This window comes from Paramormyrops kingsleyae, chromosome 16 (assembly GCF_048594095.1).
Source record: "Paramormyrops kingsleyae isolate MSU_618 chromosome 16, PKINGS_0.4, whole genome shotgun sequence".
NCBI classification, from domain to species: domain Eukaryota; kingdom Metazoa; phylum Chordata; class Actinopteri; order Osteoglossiformes; family Mormyridae; genus Paramormyrops; species Paramormyrops kingsleyae.
The window spans coordinates 31,509,375-31,521,821 of NC_132812.1; the positions used below are offsets into that span (position 1 = coordinate 31,509,375).

General features: G+C 42.4%; 1 long non-coding RNA gene across 1 annotated transcript in view; it reads right to left on the minus strand.

Annotated features, from left to right (window-relative positions):
- Window positions 1-447: 447 nt before the first annotated feature.
- Window positions 448-12,447, minus strand: part of LOC140578734 (uncharacterized) — a 36,352-nt gene continuing 24,352 nt past the window's right edge. The window contains exons 4-5 of the long non-coding RNA XR_011983011.1: window positions 2,203-2,293; window positions 448-1,805 (exon numbers count right to left, since the gene is read on the minus strand). This is a non-coding gene — a long non-coding RNA (uncharacterized lncRNA). The remainder of the gene's footprint in view (window positions 1,806-2,202; window positions 2,294-12,447) is intronic.

Consider the following 12,447-nt stretch of genomic DNA (forward strand, 5'->3'; position numbering starts at 1 on the left):
TTGCTGGCTGGTCACCATTTTTCCAGCTCTGTCCAGTTGTCTGTTTACATTATTGTCATTGATGACACTTGACATTTTATTTACAATTAAGCTTCATGCCAATTGTGCCATAGCTTACATCCCATTGAATTCCACATATTTTCCTCATTAACATTGTCTCTTCTTCATTTTGGTTGTTATAAGTGGTGATTATAATCATTTTAAGTGGTGATTTATTAACAAACCATTCTTGCTTCTACCTCTAACTAGATCCCTTTTTATTGCTTTTTACTCAGAAAGCAATGGGGATCAATGGAATTGTAGCTGACTTTAACTAATGTGCACCAGGCCCATTGAAATGTTAATTTTGCATTGTGCCTCCCATAGTTTCTTACAGAATTTTTTAAATTATTATTTCATATGATTCAATTAAATTTTACAGGCAGGCACTTTAGTATTTTTCCCGTCTAAAGTTTAAAATGCTGTTGCCCACTAAATTGGACCTGCGTTGGATCATTCTCCCTGTATAATGATATAAAAGGCATCAGCCTTTCACCGGCGAGTAAAGCTCAGCGGACCTGCCGAGTGTGCAGGCGGGAGGTGCCAACGGATGAACACCGCCTCCTCTTAGCACCGTGTTCTAGGTCGACTGTGGCGACTTGAGTTTGTGGGATTTAATTAAATTCCAGCACAAATGGAATGGGGGGAGTGTGGTTAAGTCCGCCTCTGATCCAGGCACAGAAAAATTCTGCGTAAACCTGCTAAAGAAAGCTGAAATGCTTGATGGCTGGGTGTCATTTTCAGCTGGTAATATCATACACAGGAACCTCCTTATTTATTTATTGTTTTAATTATCTGCTACTGCATATTTCATATAGCTACATTCAAAGAGCTTGCTGACCTGAATAGCCAGAAGTATGTTTATATAACAATATTCACATAGCAACTGTCCTAGCAACATACAGTATGCAGTGTGCAGTGTGCAAAGCACAAAGCACAGAGGCTAAGAGACGGTACCTGAATAGGTCAGAGGATGAATTACCAGACAGGGTACCGCTGTTATGCTATTGAAAAAGGCATTTGTGCTTCAGTGTCCTCCATAAGAATCCTGGTTCTGTTCATGTGAAAGAAAACTGTATAAGAAGCACAGGATTACAATATACAAAGACCATTGAAGAAAGTCTTTCAAATATGTGGATTTTTTATGATTACCTGCTCGTTTGAATGAATGGGAAACACTGTTTCCTTATCTTATAATGCGTATACAATGCATACGTGCATGTAGCTTGTATGATTTGCTTGTATGACTTCTTAGTCTGCAGATTCTCTCCAAAAAACGTTTGTATTATGTCCTTTCAGTTTAGAAAACGGCAGCACTGTGACAGAACACATCGGTGCAGTGTCACAGAATCATTTAGGCATTATTGTTAAATTTCAACTCTCTTTTAAAACATTCTGGTCCTTGTAATATTTAACTAGTGATTTAGACAAAGAGAGAGAGGTAAAGAGCATGCTCTGATTACAGCACGTTGCTGCACCCCCCACACCACCTCAGGGATGAGAACCTGAGTGCAGCCAGTGACACCCCCATCACACTACCCCAGATGGTTTTTTCCAGTGGCTGCAGTGCCAGTCCTGCCACCAACCCCCACATTTTCCCTCTAAATTGAAGGATCTACTTGCAGGGCCGGATGTAGAGTAACATCATACCCAGGAGAAAGCAATTGCAGGTTAAGGGCCTCGCTCAAGGGCCCGACCGAGTAGGTCCACTCCAGCAACCATTTGAACCAGCAACCATTCGATTGGCCTCAGGGCTTCCACTCCACCTGCAAATAACAATACAAAAGAGAGTTTGTAGATAACTGAACACTGGCCTGCATTTTTTACAGGATTAGCCCAGTTGGCTTGTAGCAAAAATTCTTAAATAGCACCCCTATTGCAATAACAGAAGAAATGTTTTTACAGTGTTGATCACTACTAGTGTGATGTTTGTAAATGATTTGAATGCTTTGAAACAGCTTGCAAGCTGTTTAATACTAATTTATTATGTAGCAAGTGTTATAAAGGTTATTAAGCATTTTATACAAAGGGTCTGGTTCAAGGGCCTCAGGATCACGTCTTTGCAGATGACGTGGTCCTGAGGGCGTCGTCGGGCTGTGACCTGCAGCAGGCACTGGGGCCGTGTGCAGCTGAGTGTCAGGTGGCCGGGATGAGGATCAGCACCTCCAAGTCTGAGGCCATGGTTCTCCACCAGAGAAAGGTGGATCGCCCTCTCCTGGTGGGGGATGAGTTGCTGCACCAAGCACTCGGGGTCCTGAGTGAGGGAAGAAGGGAGCGGGAGACGAGTGCTGTACTATTCTGTCGTGGTAAAGAGAGAGCTGAGCTGGAAGGCAAAGCTTCTGATTTACCGGTCGATCTATGTTCCTACCCTCACTTATGGTCACAAACTTTCACTAGTGACTAAAAGAATGAGATTGCGGATTCAAGCGGCAGAAATGAGTTTCCTTCGCAGAGTGCTTGGGTTCAGCCTTTTTTTTTTTTTTCAGCCTTGAGTGAGGAGCTCGGACATTCAGGAGGGGCTCAGAGTTGAGCCACTGCTCCTCCGCATCGAAAGGAGCCAGTTGAGGTGGTTCAGGCATCTATCTACGATGCTTCCTGGACGGCTCCCTGGGGAGGTGTGTTAGGCATGTCCAACCAAGAGGAGGCCCCGGGGCAGACCCAGGACACGCTGGAGAGATGATATCTCTCGACTGGAATCCCCCAGTGCAGCTGGAGGAGGTGGCTGGTGAGAGGGTTTTTAGTTTTTAGTAAAAATGCATTGTTGCAAAATCACAAGAGTGAGGTTGTTTATTACTGCTCACCGAAAAATCTGGTGAGGAAGGCAGCTTAATTTTTAACATATGTTCATATTTTCAGTAACACCTTAATACAGTGTTATCCTCTTACTTACGTATTAATTAGCTGCAAACTAAGGTGTAGTTATGTACTAGTGGTGGCCTAATGGTTTGAGGTGTGCACTCCTACAGTATTTGAAAGACTGCTGCTTTGAGTCCCCTACCAGTAAAATGCCCTGGAGGTACTCTGAGTGAGTTACTGCTCCCTGGATGCTGAATTACCTGCCATCCCATGTCATGATGTCACATGTGGGTTAAATGCATAGGATGTGTTTTGCTGTGTGCTGTGGTATGACAACTAATCTCTTTCATTTCACTGATCTCATATTCGTTCATCCATGGATCGTGATGCATCTTTTATCTCAAGTAGTTACTATATTTGTTTGTGATTTGTACTTCAATAGTAACTTCTGAACACTGCATAAAAGTGCCGACATGCAATAATCCTGCTGCCCTTCATGCAGATTTTCACAAAGATTTCATCATGCATTGAACACGGAAATAGATTCCTGATTCCTGAAGAAAGTCAAAAAAACTAATTTTTCAGGAATGAATCCTGCCAAGACGTCACCCTCTCAAAACAGCTGCCATCAGTCATGCTCACACAAGGAAGATTATATGGAGAGTAAATTTTGCCAAAGTGGAATTTTATAAGTTCTCATTCTGTAAGCCTCCTTACAGGGTTAGGGTTAGGGTTAGGGTTAGGGTTAGGGTCCTCATACCCTCCCGCTCTCCTTGCCTCTCCAGGGAAAGTGAACGTACAGCTACCCTCTGCTCTTCTCTGGTGCTGAGTTCAAGGTCACTGACTAAAATAAGCCCAAAGCATATGGAAAGTCCACTTTGTGCAGGTCATCCAAATGCATGTTCTACCTTCGCCGGTGGATCTTCTCAGCAAGGCCTTTGTTAAATTTTCTTGTGTCTACTGGGACAAACATTTTCTTGGAAAAGCCTGTCGCTGACAAGTTTCAGAACTACAAAGCATACCGGTAGTTTTGTTTGTGGGTCTTCAGTTTTCAAGAGATTCAAGCCAGTTGATGAATCTGATCCTGCTGTATCTGCAGAAGTGAAAAAGTGCTCCATTTCAAATTTTATAAAGAATTTCTGTTGTCTTCACTGAGATGAAGACTTCGTAAAAGTGGAAAGAAAACTTTAGCTTTTATCCCCATAAAGAATTTTTCTCTAAGCTTTCCCAAACACTTAGAGCAGTTTGAATGAAGCATAAGAAATAGTGCATTAAAAATAGCCTCTACATTATTAATACATCATACTGACTAGAGTGGCTTTATGTTTGCCAATAATATTCTGTGATAAAATCTTGAAAAGTAAGGAGATGAATGAGAGCAGATGCTACTGACAATTTATTTTCATACATGGAATGAAACGAGAATATTCATTGCAAACACAATGGACCTGGTTGTAGTTATTCTGTCATAGTATGTTACAGGAAAATCTACTCCTGTGAAATGGTTTTATGTGCATTCATGGAGAAAGACACTCATTAGCATCACTCTAAAATACATGAAGAAGTTCTTCCTTGCCATTTTTAAATGTTGGGTTGATACCTGTAATGCAGAAAAGAGGCAAATGTCCTCATGCAGAAAAAAATACTGCTACCATCTGCTTAATTTCCTGACCATTTCAACTCTGTTGACACATGTGTTTCCATATTCTATCCAGCAGGCAGCTGGCTGTTTTGTTGCTAAACAGAAAAATAAACTTTATATCTGAATTGGCCCCATGGGATATTTCGGGCGGACAAGTGAAAGAGTGTTTTAAATTCATCCCAGTCAATCCATATACTTGCAACAAATAACTTTAAAACTGAGCAGAGTCATTGTAAAAGAGCATAAACTATTATAAAACAGAGGAAGTGACTATTATGGCTTGTAAGCAGTTTACCTATTTTCTTTCGATGGCAATTAATCATGTGAAGATTTGGCCTCAGTCCTGCTTTTGTGGGTAATGACACTCTATCAATGCTGCATTTATAGCTGCCAATCAATACAGGGTTTGTTAGGGAATCTCCTTAGTCCCATATGTTTGGCAACAGAGATTTCATTAGCAATGCCAATGTGCTCCCTGCACCGTGACAGCATATCCTCACACAAATTAAAACCTTAAAGACAATCCGAAAATTGATTGTTTCTCTTTTGTTACATCTTCATTAATCATCCTTTTCCAAATAGTGTATCCTTATGGGCTCGGCAATCACATAAGATTAAAGGTTCCCAGGTCTGCAGTGCTGTAATGTCTCCGCACTTTTTGGACATGGTGTGACTGTTTTAATTCATTCCGCTGTGGCGAAAGATCCATCAAATAGCCACTCCCATCTTTTACTGTAACTATACATCATTTAAAGCATAACATAGCATCTTAAACAAGCCAAATATGACAGTAAAACTAGCTTAATGCACAACCTTTCCATAAAAGTGTCCTGTGTGCCACATCTTTACTAATGTGGACCTATGAAGGTGGACCACTTTAATGAGACTAAGTTGCCCTACTAAATTACCACATTCACTTCTGTCTCAGTCATTTGGCATGTTAAGCAATTACAGAGAGCTGGGTGTCTGGACATTGATCAAGTCAATGTCGCTCATTAGCTCTATTTCTTGACCATTTCTCTTCCGACAGAAACTCCTCTTCCCATGACCCTGAGTAATGATCATTACACTCACCCACAGCCTGGTCTCGTTCACCTTGGGAGTCCACAGCACAACCATTTGCTGATAACTAATGACTTCTAACAAAGCTTACGTGACGAAACCTGAGGAGCGGTCTCTGCATGACCTTGTGCTCACGGGCATGACCATACACCTTTCAATTGTTCAAATAATTCTTCTCCAATCCTCAGTCCTGGGAGTGTACTAAGGAACAAAGTTACAGTGTAATGAGTAAGGAGTAAGGAGCTGCACATATCCCAGGAGGACAGCTGCAAGAGTAAGTAAAAACAGTTTACTACAGCTTACCTTTTTATCTAGATTTTTTTACATATATTTATTAGGCTACACTAAGCTGCTCTGAAGTACTAATTTACTGCCCATTGTAACATTCCTAATTTTGTATAATAACAGTAAATAGATGGAGGACTTTTAAGAAAGTATAACAGGCATTATAAAATTACAGTGTCCTGTAAACACACAATTAATCTTAATGAAGAGTAATGATTTAGTTAATGGGGCAACTCTCTGAAGAATGAAGAATTTCAGTATGAACTTGTTTGCTTTCAGTTACAGAGAACTTAGGAATGTCCAGATACATCAAGCTATCATGTGGAACAAAACCCAGCGTGCACAGTCAGTGCAGACCTGAGAGCCCGCTAAAATGTCTTTTTAATGGCCATGTGAATGAATTTCTCACTGGTATTGTGGAGCATTCTTAACTACCTCTGTTGCTATTTGCACATCCTTCCCCTGATACGCCACATATTTATTGCATGTTTATTGTTTCGCTTTGTATATTGTACTGTCTTTTGTTTTGCATGGTGTTGTCTCATTGCACTGCTGTCTGTCCTGTATTTCCCCGCTGTTTGTCCTGTATTTCAGTTGTGTCTTTCCTGTATTGCACTGCTGTTTGTCCTGTATTTCACTGCTGTTTGTCCTGTATTTCACTGCTGTTTGTCCTGCATTGCACTGCTGTTTGTCCTGTATTTCACTGCTGTATGTCCTGTATTGCCCTGTTGTTTGTCCTGTATTGCACTGCTGTTTGTCCTGTATTGCACTGCTGTCTCTCCTGTTTGCACTGCTGTTTGTCCTGTATTTCACTGCTGTCTATCCTGCATTGCACTGCTGTCTCTCCTGTATTGCACTGCTGTATGTCCTGTATTGCCCTGTTGTTTGTCCTGTATTGCACTGCTGTTTGTCCTGTATTGCACTGCTGTCTCTCCTGTTTGCACTGCTGTTTGTCCTGTATTTCACTGCTGTCTATCCTGCATTGCACTGCTGTCTCTCCTGTATTGCACTGCTGTATGTCCTGTATTGCCCTGTTGTTTGTCCTGTATTGCACTTTGCACTTATATGCAAATATGGCTGCACAATGCATTTAAGTAGATGCTTTCCTCCAAAGTGATGTACAACTCACATGGTCAGACAGTACCTGAAGCAACATCACTCTGGGGATCTGAACTAGTGACCTATCACAAGTGCACTATCACAATTTTCCCAACAGAAATTATGTGTAAAATTCGGCCTGTAGTGTAGCATGGTGGCTCCGCAGGTGACAGCCTGGCTCCGCAGCCCAGACCTCCAGTGCGTTAGGTGCGCAGCTGGCATGTTCTCCCCAGGCACATACTGCTGTCCAGTGGGGACTTGGGTTCCCTCCTCTGCTCTACAAATACACAGGTAGGTAAACTGGCACCTCTGAGCTGCCCAGACCGTGTGCCTGTGTATCATGGTGGCCTGATATACCGCCTCATGCTCTCTGTTTCCAGGTGTAGACTCACCACGTATCAGATGAGTGGTTATGGAAGACAGATGCATAAATAGGTGTATGTTTACAGAGAAGCTATATAATTAATCTTAAAATTATACAAAAAAGCACTGGAAAGTAATGCATTAGAGGAGAGAAAGCCAGAGAGCAGCAGCAGTCATTTCAAGGTTACTGAAAGATTCATGCCCTAAGATGGGATTTGCTGTTACCTCTTAACCAGAAGCCAGGCCTGTGTCATATACAGCAGTAATAAACAGGTCAAACCTATAATCTGCTTTGAGGGAAATCATTGGCTAAATAGCTGAAATAATTGCTCTCTTCCCAAGCTGAATGCGATGGCTGTTTTAGTAAAATCCATGTGTACAAGTTATTCATTGTGTAGGACAAAACAATCATTGTTGTTCCAATGCAATAATGATGTGAGTATGAGATACCCTCAAGTTTTGCTTAGTGTAGGACTCAACTAAGCACAGCAGGACATCCGGATGTGCACAGTGAAATGACATACAGCGTCACTTACAGTTTCCAGGATGCTTAATTTGCTCAGTCTGTAAATCTAAACTGTGCTGGGCTACCAGAGGTTAGAGTGCAGCAGTCTAAAAGTATTATTACATACAGGTATACGAATTGTTCTTGTTATTCAAGCAATAAGTAAAGGAGGCAATTAAATAGACCTGAATCATGCTCACAAAAATGAACAGGAACACAGCATGATGGCTAAGAGGACACACAGGATGTAATGCCTCTTGAAGAAACAGCCATATCAAAATTTGCTTCAGAATTAAATAGCCTGCGAGGGATATTTAGAACAAATAATCAGGAAGCGTCTAGGGCCCTTAGCGATGTTTAGCGATGTTTAGCGATGTTTAGCGATGTGCGCGCCTCTCAGCTGCCTCCTGTTGGCTGTCGTTCAGCCGTGTCACATAACGAGGCAGCGATAGCCCGTGCCCTCGTGGAAGCCGCTTTTACAGTTTCTGTCAGACAGCAGGACTGCATTGCACTGCAGACAGAGCCCACATTAACATGCAACTAGCTGCTACTAATACAGCCCTGTTCTCAAACGAGACGGCTGTCTATTCCTAGGCCACTGTTTCATTTTTGTTGGTGTCCTTTTCCCCCAGATACTTCCCAGTCCAGTTTTAGCAGGAAATGGTGGGAGCACTGCCTATTCCGCTGTGGCAGAAGCCCGGAGAAGCCCAGCGCCGTGTCGCTTTCATTTAAGCGGGAACTCAGTGGCTTTACGGGGAAAGCGACTACCGTTGCTTTTTTCGAGTGGCTGTGTCTGCTCCCAGCCATTTTGAGGGAGTCAGATGAAGTCTTGTTTAGAAATACTTTGTGGTGCAGTTCCAGAAATGGCACATAGGCAAATGAGAGCTTATCCGTCGTGCAGGAACTTTCAGAACTCCAGAAAGATCTAATTTTTCAAAATCAAAATTTAATTATGTTATGCAAAAACTACCTGTACGTGTGAATCACGGGTGTGTGTGCCCTGCGATGGGTTGGCACCCCACCCTGAATTATTCCCTGCACTGGACCCGTAGCCTCCGGGATATGCTCTGGACCCCCCAGGAGTAAATAAGATAAGCGGTTACAGAAAATGGATGAATGGATGGATGGATTGATTTGCAAAAGCAGAAATTATCCAACTTGTTTCCATATAAAATAGGATACAGAAGAGTGTGTCAGCAATCTGTAAATATGTGACTGATGTGGCAGGGTCGAGCTAAATAAAAGCACAAGCATACACTCTAGTGAGGCTCTATTTACTAAACAATTGGCCAGCTGAAGTCAGGAGAAAAGGGGAAACTTGTTACTGTGGCATTGTGGGATACAACTGCCAGCAGGTACCTCTAAAAATAAGGGTGCTGTGAATGGCAGGAGGCGTCTGGAAAGAGAAAAGGAAAGGCGGGGGGAAAACAAAAAGAAAAAGAGAAAAGGGATAGATAGATAGATAGATAGATAGATAGATAGATAGATATATTGAGAAAGAGAAGTAACCAATAGCTTGCACCAGCAATCACACTACAGCCGTCATTTTCAGAGTTTCCTTTCACAGTCAGGGAGGCTATTTTAAAGGGAGCCGTGATCCTGGGACCTAATTATATCGCTGTAGGCATGGCTGCCTATGGCTGCGTGCTGGCCAGCTGTCCAAAGCACCAGTCCTGAAAGGTGTCTGCTGTCCGGGCTCCGACCACATGCCCACCTGTCTATCAGTCAGAATGCCGTCGGACCCAAGGGGGCTACAGTGGAATTAAGCACATTGAGCATAAACGGGTATCTGCCTACCTGATACCAGAAATAATAATTCGTAATAAATAACATCTAAGCTAACCAACGTGCACAATTACCTGGGTGTCTGAGGCAGGAAACATAAAACAGAAAACTATCATTACTACCTTCTGGCCATATTCAGACACGGCGACATGATTATAAATAGTTTGCAATGATTGGTGATTAACCTGACGCAGTGATGTTTATAATGCTCCACGGAGTGAACCATGACGCTCCACGGAGTGAACCGTGACGCTCCAAACAACAAAGCTATTGGTTTTTAATAGCCGACAATAACATAGCTGGCTGGTTATAATCTCATGCCCAAAGCAGCATGTTCTGCTTTCATATCCTTATGAGTTTCTTCAATTTAACTGAAGTGTTGAAAAGTGCATTGTCATCCAAACTGATTTATTAATAAGTTACTGACATCCACGTACATGCTCACTTTCAGTGGTGACCGGTTTTATGTGCTTGTATATATATACTCATCTTCTTAAACTCATCTACTGCGTCACATAAGGATGCCCTAATGCATTCATGTAAATTAACTCGCTCTCCCACCACTGGTCACCAATAACATTACTCACTATTCACACTGATTATGGTCATAACCTAGATTGTTTTTTTTTCTGCTCACCAAGCAGAAATATCTATGTTTTTTGGTGGGGGTCACTGCTGGCATCTGATAGGTCATCTTGTGCCTAGAAGGTAAGAAAGGCGAGGATGTGATAGTATGACTTGGAGGGCGCTTTGGAGTACACAGATTTACCCAGTGATTGTGTTTACAACATGTATTTTCATTTTAAAGTGATGTGATTACTATTTGCTATGTAATTATATTTGCTAGCTATGTTAGGATTACCAGTCAGAGCGCTTGTTTTGCAAAAGTTTTTAGAAATCATGACTAATCCGACCCACATACATAATCAATAACATTGAGCTGGTCCTAGTTAGGGAGGCTGGTAAGAACTAAAATTAACCTGAAATTCTTACGGAGAGAAAAGCCTCCTCTGGGTGAGCTTATGTTTTTAACAACAGGATGCGGAAGATTTTTCCATTCATGTTCGGAATTAATTTGAGCTCCTGTTCTGTAATTGTTCAATTTATAGTGCTTAAAGAGCCAGAAGCAGATTTATTTTAGCTTTCGTTAATAAATACCTTATCGTTCTGCTGCCTGGGCCTCACACAGCCACTTCGCCCCACATTTGCAGTTTTACGGTATTATACTTTAATACTAATAGCTATCAGGTACACATTCTTAGATGACTGCTGGGCATTTCATTACGGCTTAGCTGTGAGCAGCCAATCGGTGATGACTGAAGGGCTTAGAGGCTGGAGCCAGAAGTAGGACATGTGAGGAAAGGATCCAACACAGGCACAGACTGCGTGACAAGGCAGCGGTCAGAGATGTTTGTTTGGGAAGACGGAAGATGGAGATCCTCAGGGAGGAATGGGAATCCTAGTCAAAGGTAGGTACCAGTAAAGTGTAAACATAATTTATAAATCTACAGAGAATGCTGAGAGACAGGTAATGAGGCTTAAAGATGAAGCTGAAAGATGTCCTCTGACAGCTTCCGTAGAGCCCAGAGTCCGGAATGCAATCTTATCCCGCACATAATGGAACGGCAGCGGGGAGGTGAACTCCTAGCGGGGGAAACATACTTTGAATAGAATTTTGAAAAATTTCTCACTATTTTTAAGCAACTTTTTGTGTGCTCTGTTTGAGATCTTTTTTGTAAAAGTGTGGGTTTTCTTTAGACTGAGAAGGCGTTTTTATTTTTTGCTTTAGTTAATATATGCTAGTTATTTTTTATGTATTTTGTTGGAATTCAATATTCTTTTATAAACAGCAAAGCTGCCGACTGTTTCAGCCTGAACAGACAGTGGGACATGGAGAAATCGGTCAGTTTGTTTTTTTTTTGCAAATATATGTGCAATTTCATATTGGTAAGAACATCTAAGCTGACCAGGTTCACTGCTATAGCTCTGTATATAACTACTTTTTTTGTTTGTTTAAGTAAAATTTTATTACATTCATTTATTTAGCAAAGAACTTTGTTCATAGCGAAGTACAAATCAGGATCACGACACTGGGCATGGACACAGAGTCCTAAACTGCAGGGCAGCACAGCCCACATACTGCCTACGTGTCACAAACAGCGGCACGTACTGTACTGCCGTCAGCTGCACTGCCGTCAGCTGCGCATGCTTTACTGCCTACGTGTCACAAACAGCGGCACTGCCGTCAGCTGCACTGCCGTCAGCTGTGCATGCTTTACTGTCCACGTGTCACAAACAGCGGCACTGCCGTCAGCTGCGCATGCTTTACTGTCCACGTGTCACAAACAGCGGCACTGCCGTCAGCTGCGCATGCTTTACTGCCTATGTGTCACAAACAGCGGCACTGCCGTCAGCTGCGCATGCTTTACTGCCTACGTGTCACAAACAGCGGCACTGCCGTCAGCTGCGCATGCTTTACTGCCTACGTGTCACAAACAGCGGCACTGCCGTCAGCTGCGCATGCTTTACTGCCTATGTGTCAAAAACAGCGGCACTGCCTTCAGCTGCGCATGCTTTACTGCCTATGTGTCACAAACAGCGGCACTGCCGTCAGCTGCGCATGCTTTACTGCCTATGTGTCACAAACAGCGGCACTGCCGTCAGCTGCGTATGCTTTACCATTACTCAACAAATATACTACTGCATCAGCAACAAGAACTGCGCAAAAAAATATCAATAGTACCTTATTGTCAATCTGAATACGATTTCCTGCAGAGGTGAAGCGTAGCCATGTTTTAGCATGGCAAAAGAAGTTTTGAATATTTTTCTAACACAATGCATTTATGATACTGCTTCAGTAACTGGCTATGTA